Below are 16,194 nucleotides of genomic sequence, written 5' to 3'. Positions count from 1 at the left end.
ATCTGCACGTGTAAATTTTATGTTCTAAATATTCATATCTGAGCATGAGGAGATATGTTATTCCACATTGATTTAGATGAAATATTTGAGCTAAATATAAAACTTGAGTAAACTTATTCCTCTGGAGCTAGTTGTTGGGTAGAGCCTAGTCCATTTTCTCTACAAAGTAGAGCCATGCACTTCAAGTTTTTGGGGTCATAATTCTCTCTATGCCTAGGACCAGCTGCCAAAAGAGGGGGAAAAAAAATCAAGTAGTTTGAGGCAAATTCTTATAAAATAGTAATAATTTTAGGCTTTATATTTATTAATAGATAGTTGTATATCCCTTCATCATTACCCGTGCAAGGTTATAAACTAGATCTACTATGCTTACGCCAAATATCTAAAGGCTAAGGTCTATCATGCCTCCCAACATGCCTACTGTAGGTCTTGGAGTTGTCCTAATCTTCAAAATCTGAGGACGACAAATTACAGACCGAGATGCCCCTTAGCCTCTACAAACTCTCACTTTGGACCATCTTCTAGATATCTAATTCCCACTTCGCAAGGTTTCCTCCATAGTTTTGAAATCTGACTTCAAACATAAAACGAAAGAAAGATAAATTGCTAAATGTCAGTGATTAAAACTTTAATCCCGACCATACCCAGTGAGTGGATCAAGAACTTGAACATTTGAGGCATGAAATGGTGTTTCAACTGTAAAGATCCCAAATTCATGACCTTCACCTGCCTTGATGTGTTTTTTAACCTGCAACAGGAAAGGAGAAAGTGATGGAAGATATCTACCGTAACATTTAGTTCCATGAATAAAATCCTGCACTTGCCTTGATTTTTGTCTTCATCAAATAAGTTAACGTGGTGTAAACATGCTAAAAGTAGGAAAGGAACATTATATACAAGAAAAAATAATAAAGCAAAGAGAAATTCTTCAGATCGGACATTTGATTTATTTAAATGAATCTTTAGATAGAATTATGATGAAGCATGCCTTTGAAGAAAATTTAAAATCTCAAACACGTCTAATTAATGGGATTTCATTCGAATATTATATAGTGATCTTAAGTATAAGCAATCAGATTTACTAGCGCATTTGCTGAAAAAATATGTAGGTGATGGATGAGCAACAAGTTGACAATCAAAGAAAACGACTTGATGCCAACCATTACAATCAACACAAAATTTAATCCCCCAAGTATAAACACGTATCACTTCCACTTGATACACAAACACACCTGTGCCACAATATATGATAATGAGCTCCTTTACAACATTCCTTGGCAACAAACACACCAAAATTATCACCTTATTGAAGCTCCGTGGAAAAAATTATTATAATTCACATATCCTAAGCATCCCGAAAATAAACCATTACAGCTTAAAATAATCCTAAACAGATATAACACCTACTCAAATTAGTTGCTTGAAGCACAAGATAGAAAATTAGTTCCTCACCAGATTTTTTCCCTCAACAATAACACGATTCTGAGAATGAATGATATGCTTAATAACACCAGTCTCACCCTTACCCTTGTCCCTTTTTATCATTATCCAGGAATTTAAATTATTAAAGATAAATTACAAAATGAAAAATTATTCATCAGCAAAAGTGAAAAGCAAGGAAAGGAAGCGATTTTATGATATGAGTCTTACATTATCACCTCTTAGTACTTTCCAGTGCCTAATTAGTTTTTCAGCAGTTTCCAACCCATTTTCCACTGACAACGAGATCACAGAACCTTCACAGAAGTATCTGGAAGGATAACTGATGGGCGTATCCGCAAGTATACGGGTCGTCTCAAGTAATAGAGTGATGAATCAAGTATCGTTCCCATGAGGATTTGTCGTTTGAGTACCAAACTATGAATGAAGCGATTATTTGAGCTAATGATTGATAAATAAATGATAAATATAAATGAGTAAAGTAAATTGATTAATCTAATTGGAATGGGTAAAGAGCAAACAAATAAATTCTAAATCTAATTTAAAATTAAACTAAATTAATAATGAATAATTTAAATCAAAGTCTAATTATGTTCAAAGTGATTTCAGAATTGGGGGTTTATGCATAAATTAATTGTGATTTGTCTTGAGTATTCTAATTTTTAGGAAAAAATAGAGTTTGAAGGTGATTGATTCTAAATTCCTTTGATATCTTTTTCAAGCAAATCAAAGTGTGTTCTAAAATAACCAAACCTACTTTTGTATGTTATTTGATTACTTTAAAACCCATTAAGTTTTGTAACCAATCATTAATTCCTCTTAAAATCCTAGTTTATTTCTAAATCTAGGTAATTTTAAGTTCCAATCCTTGATTATCTATCAATGACTTTCACCTTTCGGTCATTCAATCAAAGATTAACACAATACCCAATGGGTACTAACATTAGGCAAGTAAAACAAGCACACAAGGAAGAAATCAAAACTCATATTTATATAAAATATGGAAATACCCAGTCCAAATCCACAAATTAATCTAAAACATATTTTCCAATTCTGAAATCCAAAGAGTTTACTCACTCATATTGGTATTTACAAGAAAGATTGATGGAAAAGTAAAGAAAAACATGATAAGAGGACTAAAAATAGAAAAACCCAGGTAGAAGAACCCAAAACTCTGATTTCTGGAGCTCCCAAAGATGGTTGCAGCAGCTCTTCCCTCCGAAAAATGGCGTCCTCCTCCTCTCTCTATTTATAATTTTTTTTCTTTCCTTTTTATTTCTTCCCGTTTCCTCTTGTGGCAAAAGCTAGAAAATGATGCTTTTATATGGTCCCAAAGGTTACCCTAAAAATAGATAAGAGCTAAGGAGTGGATAGGAAATGAGGTATAAAATTATCCAAGTTAGCAGCATTATTCACGTTCTGGGCAGTCTGCTTAGGGTACTGCTTAACCCTAAGCAGCTTCTTCAGCAAATTTCAGCCTCTGGTTGCACTGTCTGCTTAAGGTTAAGCAGACCCTCAGCAAATCTCGGCAGGCTTGGAATAAAATGGGTTTTTCTGCTCATGCTTGACTTCCAGCTTGACCTGTGCTGCACCTTAAGCACTGCTGCTTACCCTAAGCAGGATCTTAAGCAATTCTCGGCAGGTTTTGGGATGAAAGCTTGAATGTGTAGGATTTAAGCCGTGCTTGACTTGCGGCTTGACCAGGCTTAAGGTTAAGCAATATGACATACCCTAAGCAACATCATAAGCAAAGTCTCAAGCAAATTTCGGCTAACTTGATCTTTCAAGGCTTGATTTCTTTAACTTTCCTCCATGCTCAAGGAGCTCCAAATTTCTTCAAATCACTTTCTAATGCACTCATTGACCCTCAATTTGCCACAAAAACCTATTAAAAACAATAAAATTATAAAAATCAAATATAAAGTAACTAAAGTTAACAAATAAGCTAAAATAAAGCTAAAAACATAAAATATACTAAAATATAAGGGCAAAATGGATGCAAAACTACCCTAAAATGCATATATGAAATGAGTGCAACAATAACACTGATTAGCAATTTCACTAAAACCCCTGAAATATCAGCAAAACCCACAAGACATCCAAATTTAATATCAATGTGTTACAAATAATTTGCATCACTATTATATTTTCACTTCTAAGGTTGATGTGTTTGTTAAAATATATCAAATTTTATTTTGTTTCTTTTACATGGCTATACATCATTTTTCATCAATTTCTAGAATCCATAACAAGTCTTACAATTTGATTCTTGATTTCCAATTTACTAAGGCTCTATTTGGATGGGGCAAGAGAAAGGTAATTAATGAAAAGGTAAGAAAGGATATGTAGGGGGAATGATATGTTTGGAAAGGGGTGAACTAATGAAAAGGTAAAGAGAAGTATGTATATTTTTTATATTTTCGAAGAGGTGAAGGAAGGATAAATTTGAGGGCTCTAAGAAATAAAATAGTTTATGACTCTCATCTCCCTCTCCTCACACCTACCAAATTGGGCTGTGAGACAATTGAAATTTGAAGGGTCAAGGAAGGTAACACTTACCTTTATTTACCCTTACCCTTCACTCACTCACCTCTTTCCAAATAGGGGTACACAAGTTACTTACCCATCTTTGCTTTTATTTACCCCTTTTCACCCTCATCCAAATAGAGACTAAAGGACATTTTGATTCTCAATTTGACAACTCACCAAATGAACTGATCATTAAAATCTTGTCAAGAGAAAAACATTCAAACAACAATTACATAAATAGGTTACACAATGCTATAATAGTGATATTGAAATTGATAAAATCTTATATATATGCTAATAGGCAATGAATCCATAGAACAAAAAAAATATACTTGACAGCAATGACTGACTACAAGGCACCGCAATCAATGTTTTAGAACAGCTTTATCAAAAAGTTAATGGATGGGGATTGGGGAATGGGGAATGACTCAACAAACATCCCAAATTATGAATTTTTATTCATAATTAATAAAATTAGAAAATACAGAAATAAATGCGCATAAACAATATTAATAGGATACAGACCTCATGATCCATCTTGATAATGTTCAGTTATCCAAAATTTCTAAGAAGCTTGCTTCTCTAACTCTGTCACCACTCTAGAATTTCCAGATAAAAATCCTTAGTTTTTCTCAATATCTTCTGAACTACCAAAAGTTCTCTTACTACAAATGACAATAGGCACCACATCCAGAATATTTAGAATCTCAAAGCAAGACAAGAGAAAAGAAAGCATCTTTTCTAAGGGTGGGGTTGGGAGAGAAGATAAACTGGACTACACAAATGAAAGAATGGAAGCAAAAGCAGCAAAATCATACATAATCCAAAAACTATTAACATTATGCACGATTAAAATCCAATGTTAATTCAGAGAAAGATGAATACTACACAAACTTAGTCTTCTAAATCAAAATAAAAATATATAACAGAGCTTCAATCCAAACAAAATTGGCTTTGAAATTTCCAAACTAGTGTCTAAACCCTTAATTCCACTTCACAAATTTTATAAATCCCATTGTAACCTAACTTTCAAGTGTCAGCCCCCAACAACGATTTCATCCAATGGAGACAGATTGAAGTTCAAACTCAACACAGTAATGTTGTTAACAACTTTCCTAACCATGTACAAGTGATCTAAAAGCAGAAAGCAACAACCTAAATATGTAGCCACATAAATGTTTATATGTTGCGTGTGAAACTGACACGTGAATTATATAAGGCCTCTTAATTTCCCTCGTTATTTGATGTGTCCCAACCGCAAGTGCACGGGTCGTTCAAGTAGTATAGAAAAAGATATCGTTCCCACAGAGAGTTGTGTTTTCAATTGAATTTTTGATGTAAAATAAAATATGTTAAAATTGTATTTTAATCAAATTAATAAAAGAAATTTAGGAATTTGAAGCATAAGGTATGAAAATGCAAAACTAAATTCAAACAATGACTAATTTAATAATTTGCAAAATAAAGAAATTGATAATATTAATAATGAAAATTAATAAAATGAGATTAAACTAAACACTCAAAAGTAAAATTCCAAGTAATAATTGATAAAAGACGATTCTGGAGTTAAGGGTTCATATTTAAGTCATTTTGGGATTTTCCCTAGCTAGCCCAATCCATGAAATTTATGGGTTTAAAGGAGATTAATTCTAAAATCCTTTGAAAACTCTTTTGAGTGAGACAAAGAGTGCCTTAATTAACTTAATCCTACTTTCGTGGAGTTAAAATTAACCAAGACCCATTAGGTTTTTTAATCAATCTATTAAAACCCTCTTAACCCTTAGTCTATTTCTAGATCTAAGTTAATTAAGTCCAATTTCTTGATTAACTATCACTTAGTTTTCTCCTTTCGGTGCTTCAACCAAGGATTAAGAACATAACTTAATGGGGCCCTTCATTAAGCATGTGAATAAGCACACAAGAAATGGATTAAACCTCATAAATTTCATTAAATTGGGATTAACCCAGTTCAAATCTACAAAAATAACTAAAATATTATATCCCTTACTCCAGAATCAAAGAAAACTACTCACAATCCATGTTTAGTAAAAGAGAAAATAAATCATGAAAATAAACTAAAACTAAAGAAACCCGATAGGAGAAATGCAAAAAATGGTGAAGAAGAGAAGAAGAAGCTAGATTCTGCTCGCCAAGAATGGAAGTCGACTGCTCCTCTATTTTTTGCCCCTTTTTTTGTCTTCCTCTCTTTCTTCTTATTGCCAAAAATGAGGTAAGGGCACTATTTATACTTTCTGACAAATAACCCTAAAAATGGTGTGTTTGAGGAAGGGATTCATGTGTAAAAATTCTTTTGCTAGCTTATTATGAATACTTGCGCAAGTTATGCAAGCTTCCTATGCAGATTCTGAACAAATTTGGTAATGCCAGGTGCTTCCTGTGATGTTGCATAAGTGAGGCGTGAGACTGTATAAGTTATGCAGCTGGTTGTGCAGATTTCGGCAAGTTTGGGTGCTCTTCCGTGAAGCTGCATAAGCAGGGTGTGAGACTGCATAAGTTATGCAGTTTTCCGTGAAGTTGCATAAGCAGGGCATAAATCTGCATAAGTTATGCAGTAACTTATGCAGATTTCAGCAGGTTTGGAAAATTACTTCTTCTCCCTGTGCAGAACTGCACAACTTATGCAGTAGGTTATGCACATTTTGGCCACTTTGCATTCTTCAACTTTTAAGCTTTATTTTGATAATTTTGGCTCTGAGAATCACTGTTCACTGACGCAATTACTTTTTAGTCCCTCAAAAACACCATTTCCACCTACAAAACAAAACAAATTACAAATTAATCCAAAAATTGACAATTATGGGAAATTATCTAAATAACTAATAAAATTAGCTAAAAGTGACTAACAAATAAATGAAATGGCCATGAAATCTAACCTAAATGGCTATGCAAAATGCATGTATCAAATACTCCCAAACTCAAATATTTACTTGTCCTCAAGCAAACTTTAAAATATAATGCAATTTTAAGGGTGCCTTGTCCAAAGAGCTATAAAATCACCTATTAAAGTAACTTAAAATACTTTTAGCCACCCAATAATCCATATACCCATCCTTCAAGATGCAAAAAATCTAATGCTTATCCAAGCTTTCATCGCTTAACCATCAAGTCAATTATCATCCAAAATTCCCAAACCAACCAATCAAAAGAGAAAGTCATGCTCAAAAAGAATTCTAGATCAATCAATAGCCAAAGTGTCTCTATATAGAATGATGGAATTTAATGAATGAATTTCCAATCCCATAGGCAAACTCCCTACTCCTATCTCCACTAATGTAGCAAGTATTATCAAGAGATCAAAGGTCTTTTTAGGGATGTAATGGGGCTATGGGGTTCAAAATGAGGCTAAGAAGAAAAAGGGTAAAAAGGATTCAAAGCATGAGAATATTTTCAATATTGAAAACATAAGGTACACCTCTTATTACTTTTTTTTTCTTTTTTTTCTCTTTTTTTATAATTTTTCTTTTTCTTTCTTTTTTTTTTCTCTTTCCCTTTTTTTATATATAAAGAGGAGAGAAATACACAATGAGAATTTTCAATTGCTAGCATATTTTACAAAATACATAAAATGGAGGGACACTTTGATACTTTAAGCTTGTATCTTGTATCTTCTCTTGATGATTGTCCCTAAAAATACCACCCCCAAACTCATTTCCTTTAATTACTTTGGGTGTATTTCTTTTAATTTGAATGACAATAATGAAAAGTACATACATACTAGCATTTTTACATCATGATAAGCATTTCTTCTCCCTTTTATTATTATTATTTTTTTCTTTCTCCTTTTTTTTTGTTTTTTTTTCTTTTTTTTTTATAGTGTACCTAATATTATAAATAATTATTCTCATGTAAAGGGTTGGAGTGTCTGGTTTTAGGAATATAAAGGCTCAAAGGGATTTGCAAGGGTTAATTTTAATTAGGAAAAAGGCCAAAGGTTTAAAATGAGAAGGTTTAAATCAAAAAATGCCTAATCATCTCTCTTTTCAAGTACAAGTTGGTATTTTGCCTCAAAAGGTTTAGAAAATTTGTTCTAGGATTGGCGAGACATCACTTGACTACCTTTTATCCTATAGCTCTCTTTAAACACTTTCATCTCCAAATGACCAGTTGAGTCACTTTTTGGCTAAGAAGATATAGGCAAAGGATAAACACTTCAAAACTTTGCACCTCTTAGGAAACTTTCAATCCACAAACCCAACCAAAGGTGAGCTAAATCGCTCTTAAAAGCAACATCCCATAACTCAAAGGACTTGGCAAAAATTTTATTTTATAAATGCATGATTCCTAAAAAAAAATTGAGCAATGCATTAACTAAATAAAACAAATCTATTTGTAATATCTATATGGTATGATTCCTAGATAATGTGCAATGTATGTATATATGTACAATATAATGTATGCAATCTATTTACAATGTATATGTATGCTAATGAAATGGAATGAAATGTTTTTTTTTTTTTTTTTGTACTATTTCCTATATTAAAATGTGAAAACTTTTCGCAAAAATCAAAATTAAAATATTAATGCATACGCCCAAACTCAAAATTGGACATTGTCCTCAATGTCTAAGGTAGTGCATAGTGAAATTCAAGTTAAAAATGAATAACCATATATTAGTGAAATGAAAAGCAAAGGTGAAAGGTTACCGGCACAGGACAGTGATTTAGTAGCTTAAAGTGCATAATGCATGTTGCATAAGCAGATTGCATAAATTATGCAGTAAGAGTGTTCAGTAAAATAAGTCCATAAGCAGGCTGCACAAGTTATGCAGCATATAAAACCTTGAAATGAGTTGCATAAACAACTGCACAAGTTGTGCAGTGGACTAAAAACTGCAGCAAAATTATATAATAGAAAAAATGAAAAGAATTGTGGGTCAAGAAGGAATATACACTAGTATGCACAATTGGAGCTCATAATCGTAAAGCAACAGTGAAAAGCCAAAGTTACCATCCATTCAATTTGTTCAGCAAACTAAATCAAAGCAAGTTAAATTTGTTCCAACAACTATAAAAATGTAAACACTGTATATAAAGGGAAACTACTAGAAGCTAAACAAGAATAGATCAAGAATCAATCTATTTTTATGGCTTTGCCCTCGTCTAAAAAGTCTGCTGTTGAACTGGATGGGGGTGCTGTTGTTGAGGTGGCGGCGGGGATGGAGGTGATGGTGCACAAGTTATGCAAGTCCTTATGCAGGTTTCGACAAAAATGAAATAACAGGAAGTTGAGTGATATGAAACTGCATAAGTTATGCACTAAGTTGTGCAGGTTTCGACAGAAATGAGAAACAGGATAAAAACAAAGTATAAAAACTACACAAGTTGTACAGTTTGCCTATGCACAATTCGACAAAAACAAAAGTTGATAAAATCGCTTTGCAAATTTGAAAATTGCAAGGGAAAATGACTTTTAATGTTTAAACTTCATTAAAAATGAGAATTTTTAGGCAAAAAATTGCATGAATCATTAAAAGTTAACATAAAAATTCATCAACATATGCAAATCCAAATTAGTTGCACATTCAAGTTCATGATAGCAAAAATTTCTGCATAAAAACTTGTGAGCAATATCATTTCAACTCAAAACCTGCAGCTTGACATTAATCACATTTTAAGCTTAGCAAGAACCAATACCACTGCACTACAATCAGAAAGTTGCATTTATCCACAAAAGCAAATCATGCATGCTCAGTTTTTCCAATCAAATGCAGCACCATAAAATTGAATAACATAACCCAATTGAGCTCACAACCACAAAAATGAACCACTCACCATAATACCAACATTAAAGACATAGATATATGAAGATAATACACCCAACCTCAGCCAATAAGAAATAGCTAACAGCATATGCTGTAGAATCAGCACACAAAAACTTCTTTGCACAAGCCAAAAGAATCTGCAACAAAGGCAACTAAAACAAATCAGTTTTGGGGAAGTAGACAATCAAAATATCAAGTAAGAATAACTTCCCAATAGTGCAACAGCCTCTAGTCCTTTAAAATGCATCTACAAAAGGAAAAATTCAACAATGTCAAAATTGAATTTGAGGGATATTTAAAACAAAACAAAAATAATGCAAATAGAATAAACTTAATAAAAACAGAATAAAGAAACTTGGGGTGCCTCCCAAGAGCGCTAATTTATGGTCCTTAGCTTGACCCTTGTCATGTTTCATGGTGGCTGGAATTGGAATTTATTGCCTCTATTTCCAATAGGTGCTTCAATGAATCTATACTTCATTTTCTTTCCATCACATGAGAAGATCCTTGTTGCTTTGTCTAAAAATCCGACCATTTCTTTCTTGATAACCTTTGGTGCATCTTTTTCTTCGAGAGATGGTTGCTTTACTTCACTTTTCTCCACTTGCTCAATTTGAAAGATTGGTGCCATAGGACAAGGTGGATTACTACTCAAATATTGTGCAAATGCAGCCTCTTTTGAATTTTCATCATTGATACTCCCTTCATGGATAAGACAACTTTCAAGAGAAGCCTTCGGATAGCTTTTTCTAAAGTGCTCTTTTGCTAACTCATTAACTATATCAATTCTCAAATAAGAGTCTATATCTTCATGTTGCTTCTTCTTGTCATTGCCAATGTTGAAGACTAATGAATCCTTTTCGACTCTAAGAGTAAGCTTTTCACCTTTCACGTCAATCAAAGCACCAGCTGTAGCTAGAAAAGGCCTCCCCAAAATGATTGGCATATGAGAATCCTCTTCCATGTCCAAAATGACAAAGTCAACTGGGATATAGAATTTTCCAACCTTCAGTGGTACATTCTCCAAGATCCCTTCTGGATACTTAATTGATCTGTCTGCCAATTGAAGAGAAATGTGGGTTGGCTTAAGATCTCCCATGTTGAGCTTCTCATAGATGGAGAGGGGCATAAGGCTTACACTAGCCCGTAAATCACATAAATCTTTTATAAAACATGATTCCCCAATGTGGCATGGAATTGAAAAACTCCCTGGATCCTTGAGCTTTGGAGGAAGTTTCCTTTGGAGGATAGCACTGCATTCCTCAGTTAAGGCTACAGTCTCATAATCTTCAAGTCTCCTCTTATTTGAGAGAATTTCTTTCAGAAACTTAGCATAAGAAGGCATTTGGGAAAGAGCATCAATAAAAGGCACATTTATATATAGCTTCTTCAAAACCTCTAAGAACTTCCCAAATTGCTTATCAAGCTTGGCTTTTTGAAATCTCTGTGGAAAGGAAGCTGTGGCTTGTAAGGCTCTAGAGGTATGTATTTCTCTTCTTTCTCTTCAACCTCCTCTTTACCTTTTTTTGCAGTCTCTTTTTCACTCTCTTGTTTTTCATCTCCCTCAACATCTTTCTCATTTTCTCTCTTCTTAACTTTTTCACTCTTCTTATTATGCATTATTTTACCACTCCTCAGTGTGATGGCATGACACTACTCCCTTGGATTTTCTATCTGACTAGGAAGTCTTCCCATTGATTTGGTACCTGAAGAGCTTGCTTGTTGTGCAATCTGATTTTCCAGCATCCTATTGTGTGTTTGCATTTGTTCCAGCCTTGCTTTCATCTCTCTCATCTCTTCATCATGCTTAGTTTGATTAGCAAGAATTTGTTGTAATAAAGCCTCTGTGGTAGACTTTGTTCTTGCTGTCTTGGTAAAGGTGCATGATTTGCATTCCTTTGTTGAAAACTAGGTGGTGGTTGCCTAAGTTGTTGGTATTGATGCCCTTGTTGTTGTGGTGGAAAGTTCTGAGTTGAAGCTTGATTTTGCTGATTCCCCCATGAAAAATTGGGATGATTCCTCCAAGCATATGAAGGATAATCTACTCCACAGCTCATTGTTCCTTCTGCATAAGCAACTTATTGAGAACTTCCAGAGCTTGATGATGAACTGACTAGCATACTTAAATCTTCCATTTTCTTAGCAAGGACATTAGTGAGTGCATTAAATTTGGCATTGATCATGTTAAATGGATCAAGCTCATACATTCCAGCAACTTGCCTTTTTTGAGTTGGAGTTAACCTTCTTGGACTACTCCATAAATGACTGTTCTTTGCTATTTTTTCTAACAACTCATAAGCTTCATCTTCATGCTTAATGATGAATTTCCCTCCAGTTTGAGCATCAATGATTCCTCTGATAGTAGGAGTGACATTGGTGTAAAAATTCTGGTTTATCATCCATTTAGGAATGGCATGATGTGGACATTGTCTCTCCAACTCCTTCCATCTCATCCATGACTCATAAAGAGTCTCATCTTCTCTTGGTCTAAAAGCAATCATTTGATTCCTCAACTCTTGAGTTTTTCCAGGTGGAAATTATTGGGCAAGAAATGCATCAGTGAGTTGCTCCCAATTTATAATAGAGTTATGAGGTAAAGAATCAAGCCAGTCCAATGCTCTATCCTTCAAAGAGAATGGGAATAGCTTAAATCTTGCTGCATCATCAGATACTCCAGGTTGTTTTTGCATGTCACAAATCATAACAAACTTCTTTAGATGTGTGTGTGAATTTTCAGAAGGATGTCCCCCGAATTGGGAATTTTGAATCATTTAAAGAACCCCAAAATCCATCTTGTAGCTATTTGCATCAATTCTTGATCTTGCTATACTCTCTCTCAAGTCATCAAAACGAGGAAATGTATGATCCATCATACTTCTCCTAAGCACATTAGCATTTACAACCTCTTCACCTTGGGCTACATTTTCATTGTTTCGATCATTTCCAGCATTACCACCACCAATTTTAATTCTTTCATCAGCCATTTCTGTTGCTCTCAAGGCTTCTTTCCTTTTTCTGGTTTCTTTCTTGTTGGCTCTACAAAATTTCTCAATTTCAGAATTAAACAATAAGGATGTGTCACTTGTGCTTTTAGCTCTTCTCATAAAAGATTAAGAGTACCTAAAAAAAGAACAAACAAACACAAAATGAAAAGATAACAAAGATAAAACGATAAACAAAAGATAACAAAGATAAAACTATAAACAACTAAAATAATCAAGAATTCAATCTTAAACAAACAACTCCTTGGCAACGGCGCCAAAAACTTGATGTGTCCCAACCGTAAGTGCACGGGTCGTTCAAGTAGTATAGAAAAAGATATATTTCCCACGAAAAGTTGTGTTTTCAATTGAATTTTTAATGTAAAATAAAATATGTTAAAATTATATTTTAATCAAATTAATAAAAGCAATTTAGGAATTTGAAGCATAAGGTATGAAAATACAAAACTAAATTCAAACAATGACTAATTTAATAATTCGCAAAATAAAGAAATTGATAATATTAATAATGAAAATTAATAAAATGAGATTAAACTAAACACTCAAAAGTAAAATTCCAAGTAATAATTGATAAAAGACGATTCTGGAGTTAAGGGTTCATATTTAAGTCATTTTGGGATTTTCCCTAGCTAGCCCAATCCATGAAATTTATGGGTTTAAAGGAGATTAATTCTAAAATCCTTTGAAAACTCTTTCGAGTGAGACAAAGAGTGCCTTAATTAACTTAATCCTACTTTTGTAGAGTTAAAATTAACTAAGACCCATTAGGTTCTTTAATCAATCTATTAAAACCCTCTTAACCCTTAGTCTATTTCTAGATCTAAGTTAATTAAGTCCAATTTCTTGATTAACTATCACTTAGTTTTCTCCTTTCGGAGCTTCAACCAAGGATTAAGAACGTAACTTAATGGGGCCCTTCATTAAGCATGTGAATAAGCACACAAGAAATGGATTAAACCTCATAAATTTCATTAAATTGGGACTAACCCAGTTCAAATATACAAAAATAACTAAAATATTACATCCCTTACTCCAGAATCAAAGAAAACTACTCACAATCCATGTTTAACACAAGAAATTCTAAGTAAAAGAGGAAATTAATCATGAAAATAAACTAAAACTAAAGAAACCCAATAGGAGAAATGCAGAAAATGGTGAAGAAGAGAAGAAGAAGCTAGATTCTGCTCCCCAAGAATGGAAGTCAACTGCTCCTCTGTTTTTCTGCCCCTTTTTCTGTCTTCCTCTCTTTCTTCTTATTGCCAAAAATGAGGTAAGGGCACTATTTATACTTTCTGACAAATAACCCTAAAAATGGGGTATTTGAGGAAGGGATTCATGTGTAAAAATTCTTCTGCCAGCTCATTATGAAGACTTGCACAAGTTGTGCAAGCTTCCTATACAGATTCTGAGCAAATTTGGTAATGCCAAGTGCTTCCTGTGATGTTGCATAAGTGAGGCGTGAGACTGCATAAGTTATGCAACTAGTTGTGTAGATTTCGGCAAGTTTGGGTGCTCTTCTGTGAAGCTGCATAAGCAGCGCATGAATCTGCATAAGTTATGCGGTAACTTATGCAGATTTCGGCAGGTTTAGAAAATTGCTTCTTCTCTCTGTGTAGAACTGCACAACTTATGCAGTAGGTTATGCACGTTTTGGCCACTTTGTATTCTTCAACTTTTAAGCTTTATTTTGATAATTTTGGCTCTGAGAATCACTCACATCGCGCAATTACTTTTAGTCCTCAAAACACCATTTTCGCCTACAAAACAAAACAAATTACAAATTAACCCAAAAATTGACAATTATAGAAAATTATCTAAATAATTAATAAAATTAGCTAAAAGCGACTAACAAATAAATGAAATGGCCATGAAATCTAATCTAAATGGCTATGCAAAATGCATGTATCATAATTGAATGCATATCTCCCTGATATAAGACGGTCAGAATCCAACAAGTGTATTGATGATAAAAATTCCACGCACAATTTTGACACAAATGATATCTTGAGCATTTGAGCTAACAATTTCAATAAAGGGAAAATCCAGCATGCAACACCACAAATTTCATATTCACAGACATACATCCAATTGCGAATTATGTCTTAAAGTCCTTATAAAATAACTTCATCAATATTGACCGGAGAAAGCCCAAAAACCTCCACAGTTCAAAAAATGTACAAAGTCTAACACATGCAAATCATCATCAAAACAACTGGCTTTCTGGTAAAATCCAGATACATTTCCAAACATTCAACGGAAAAGCAAATTCCTTTCAATTAATTACAAAATCAAAACAAAATGGCACCAAATTGGAATCAGAACAAACATGCTCAACCCCAGGAACAAACACCACAACAACAAAAACCACCAAACTCAAGTTTTTTAACTTCCAACGCAAAACCCATCAGAATTCAGCACAAGTAATAATGGGTATTCAATAATTTGAAAATGTAATCAAAATTGGAAGCAATTGGCCATCAGAATTCGTGACAGCAGTCTTTCACCTTTGCCTTTGAACAGGAAGAGAGGGTTTACCTGAAACTCAAAGCAACTAGGATTAGCGGGGTTGTGTCGATAGGTAGAGTGTAGCTTAGAATTGCCCGCGAAAGAGAATTTACAGAGCTGATGGCGAAAAGGCCGTCTTGTAATCTCCCTCAGCCTAACACCATGCAAGGGAAAAGGAGGTTTTGTGAGGTTTTTAAATTTTCTTTTTTAACTTCCTATTTTACCCCTGTCATAATTTGAAAACTGTTTAACCTGAGATTAGTGAAGGCAACGAGTAGGTATTCTTAAACGAGGCGATCAATCAAATCTAATAATTAATTAATTAATTATAAAATATATTTTTTATAATAATATTTATAAATTTTTATATATTAATTTTTAATAAATAAAAATTAAATATTTTATAAAATTATAAAATTTTTAAAATATAAATTATTAATAAAAAATATTTTTTTGTATAAATTATTAATTAAAATACACAAAATTAAAAAGTTTAAATATTTTTAAATAATCATAATTAAAATCAAAATATAGAGTGAGCATTCGGTTCAAATCAAATCGAACCAAATCAAATCGATAAAATCGAATTAATCAAATTATTATATTTTAAAAATTGAATTGAACCAATATAAAAAATCGAACTGAACCGTCCTAATTCTGTTCGGTTCAGTTCGAATCGATCGTGTGAAAACCCATATACATTTATTATTTATTATTATTTTATTTTAATTAGCTAACAATAATTTAATATATTTATAAAAAAAAATATTTTTTTATTAGATGGTCTACTTATTTATTTTTAGATATATATATTATTTTTGAAATTAAATATATATCTGCAATCTGAACAACCCAGTTCAATAATAACTCTTATCCCATTCTACACCTAATAGAACTCTTGAAATATATATATACCCTAATCATCTCTTCTGCTAA

The 16,194-nt window shown here is 33.0% G+C and overlaps 1 long non-coding RNA gene and 1 other non-coding gene across 2 annotated transcripts; one reads left to right on the top strand and one right to left on the bottom strand.

Moving 5' to 3' along the window:
• Positions 1-297: 297 nt before the first annotated feature.
• Positions 298-15,488, bottom strand: LOC131179150 (uncharacterized). The gene is made up of 3 exons (XR_009148135.1): positions 15,289-15,488; positions 1,651-1,750; positions 298-748 (listed from the first exon to the last, which is right to left on the bottom strand). It is a non-coding gene; the product is annotated as an uncharacterized LOC131179150 (long non-coding RNA).
• Positions 12,161-12,268, top strand: LOC131169799 (small nucleolar RNA R71). Its single transcript, XR_009140710.1, has one exon. It is a non-coding gene; the product is annotated as a small nucleolar RNA R71 (small nucleolar RNA).
• Positions 15,489-16,194: the final 706 nt, after the last annotated feature.

This window comes from Hevea brasiliensis, chromosome 1, assembly GCF_030052815.1.
Source record: "Hevea brasiliensis isolate MT/VB/25A 57/8 chromosome 1, ASM3005281v1, whole genome shotgun sequence".
Lineage (NCBI taxonomy): Eukaryota > Viridiplantae > Streptophyta > Magnoliopsida > Malpighiales > Euphorbiaceae > Hevea > Hevea brasiliensis.
Note: the sequence above shows the minus strand (reverse complement) of the source record. Positions and strands in the feature narration are given on the sequence as shown.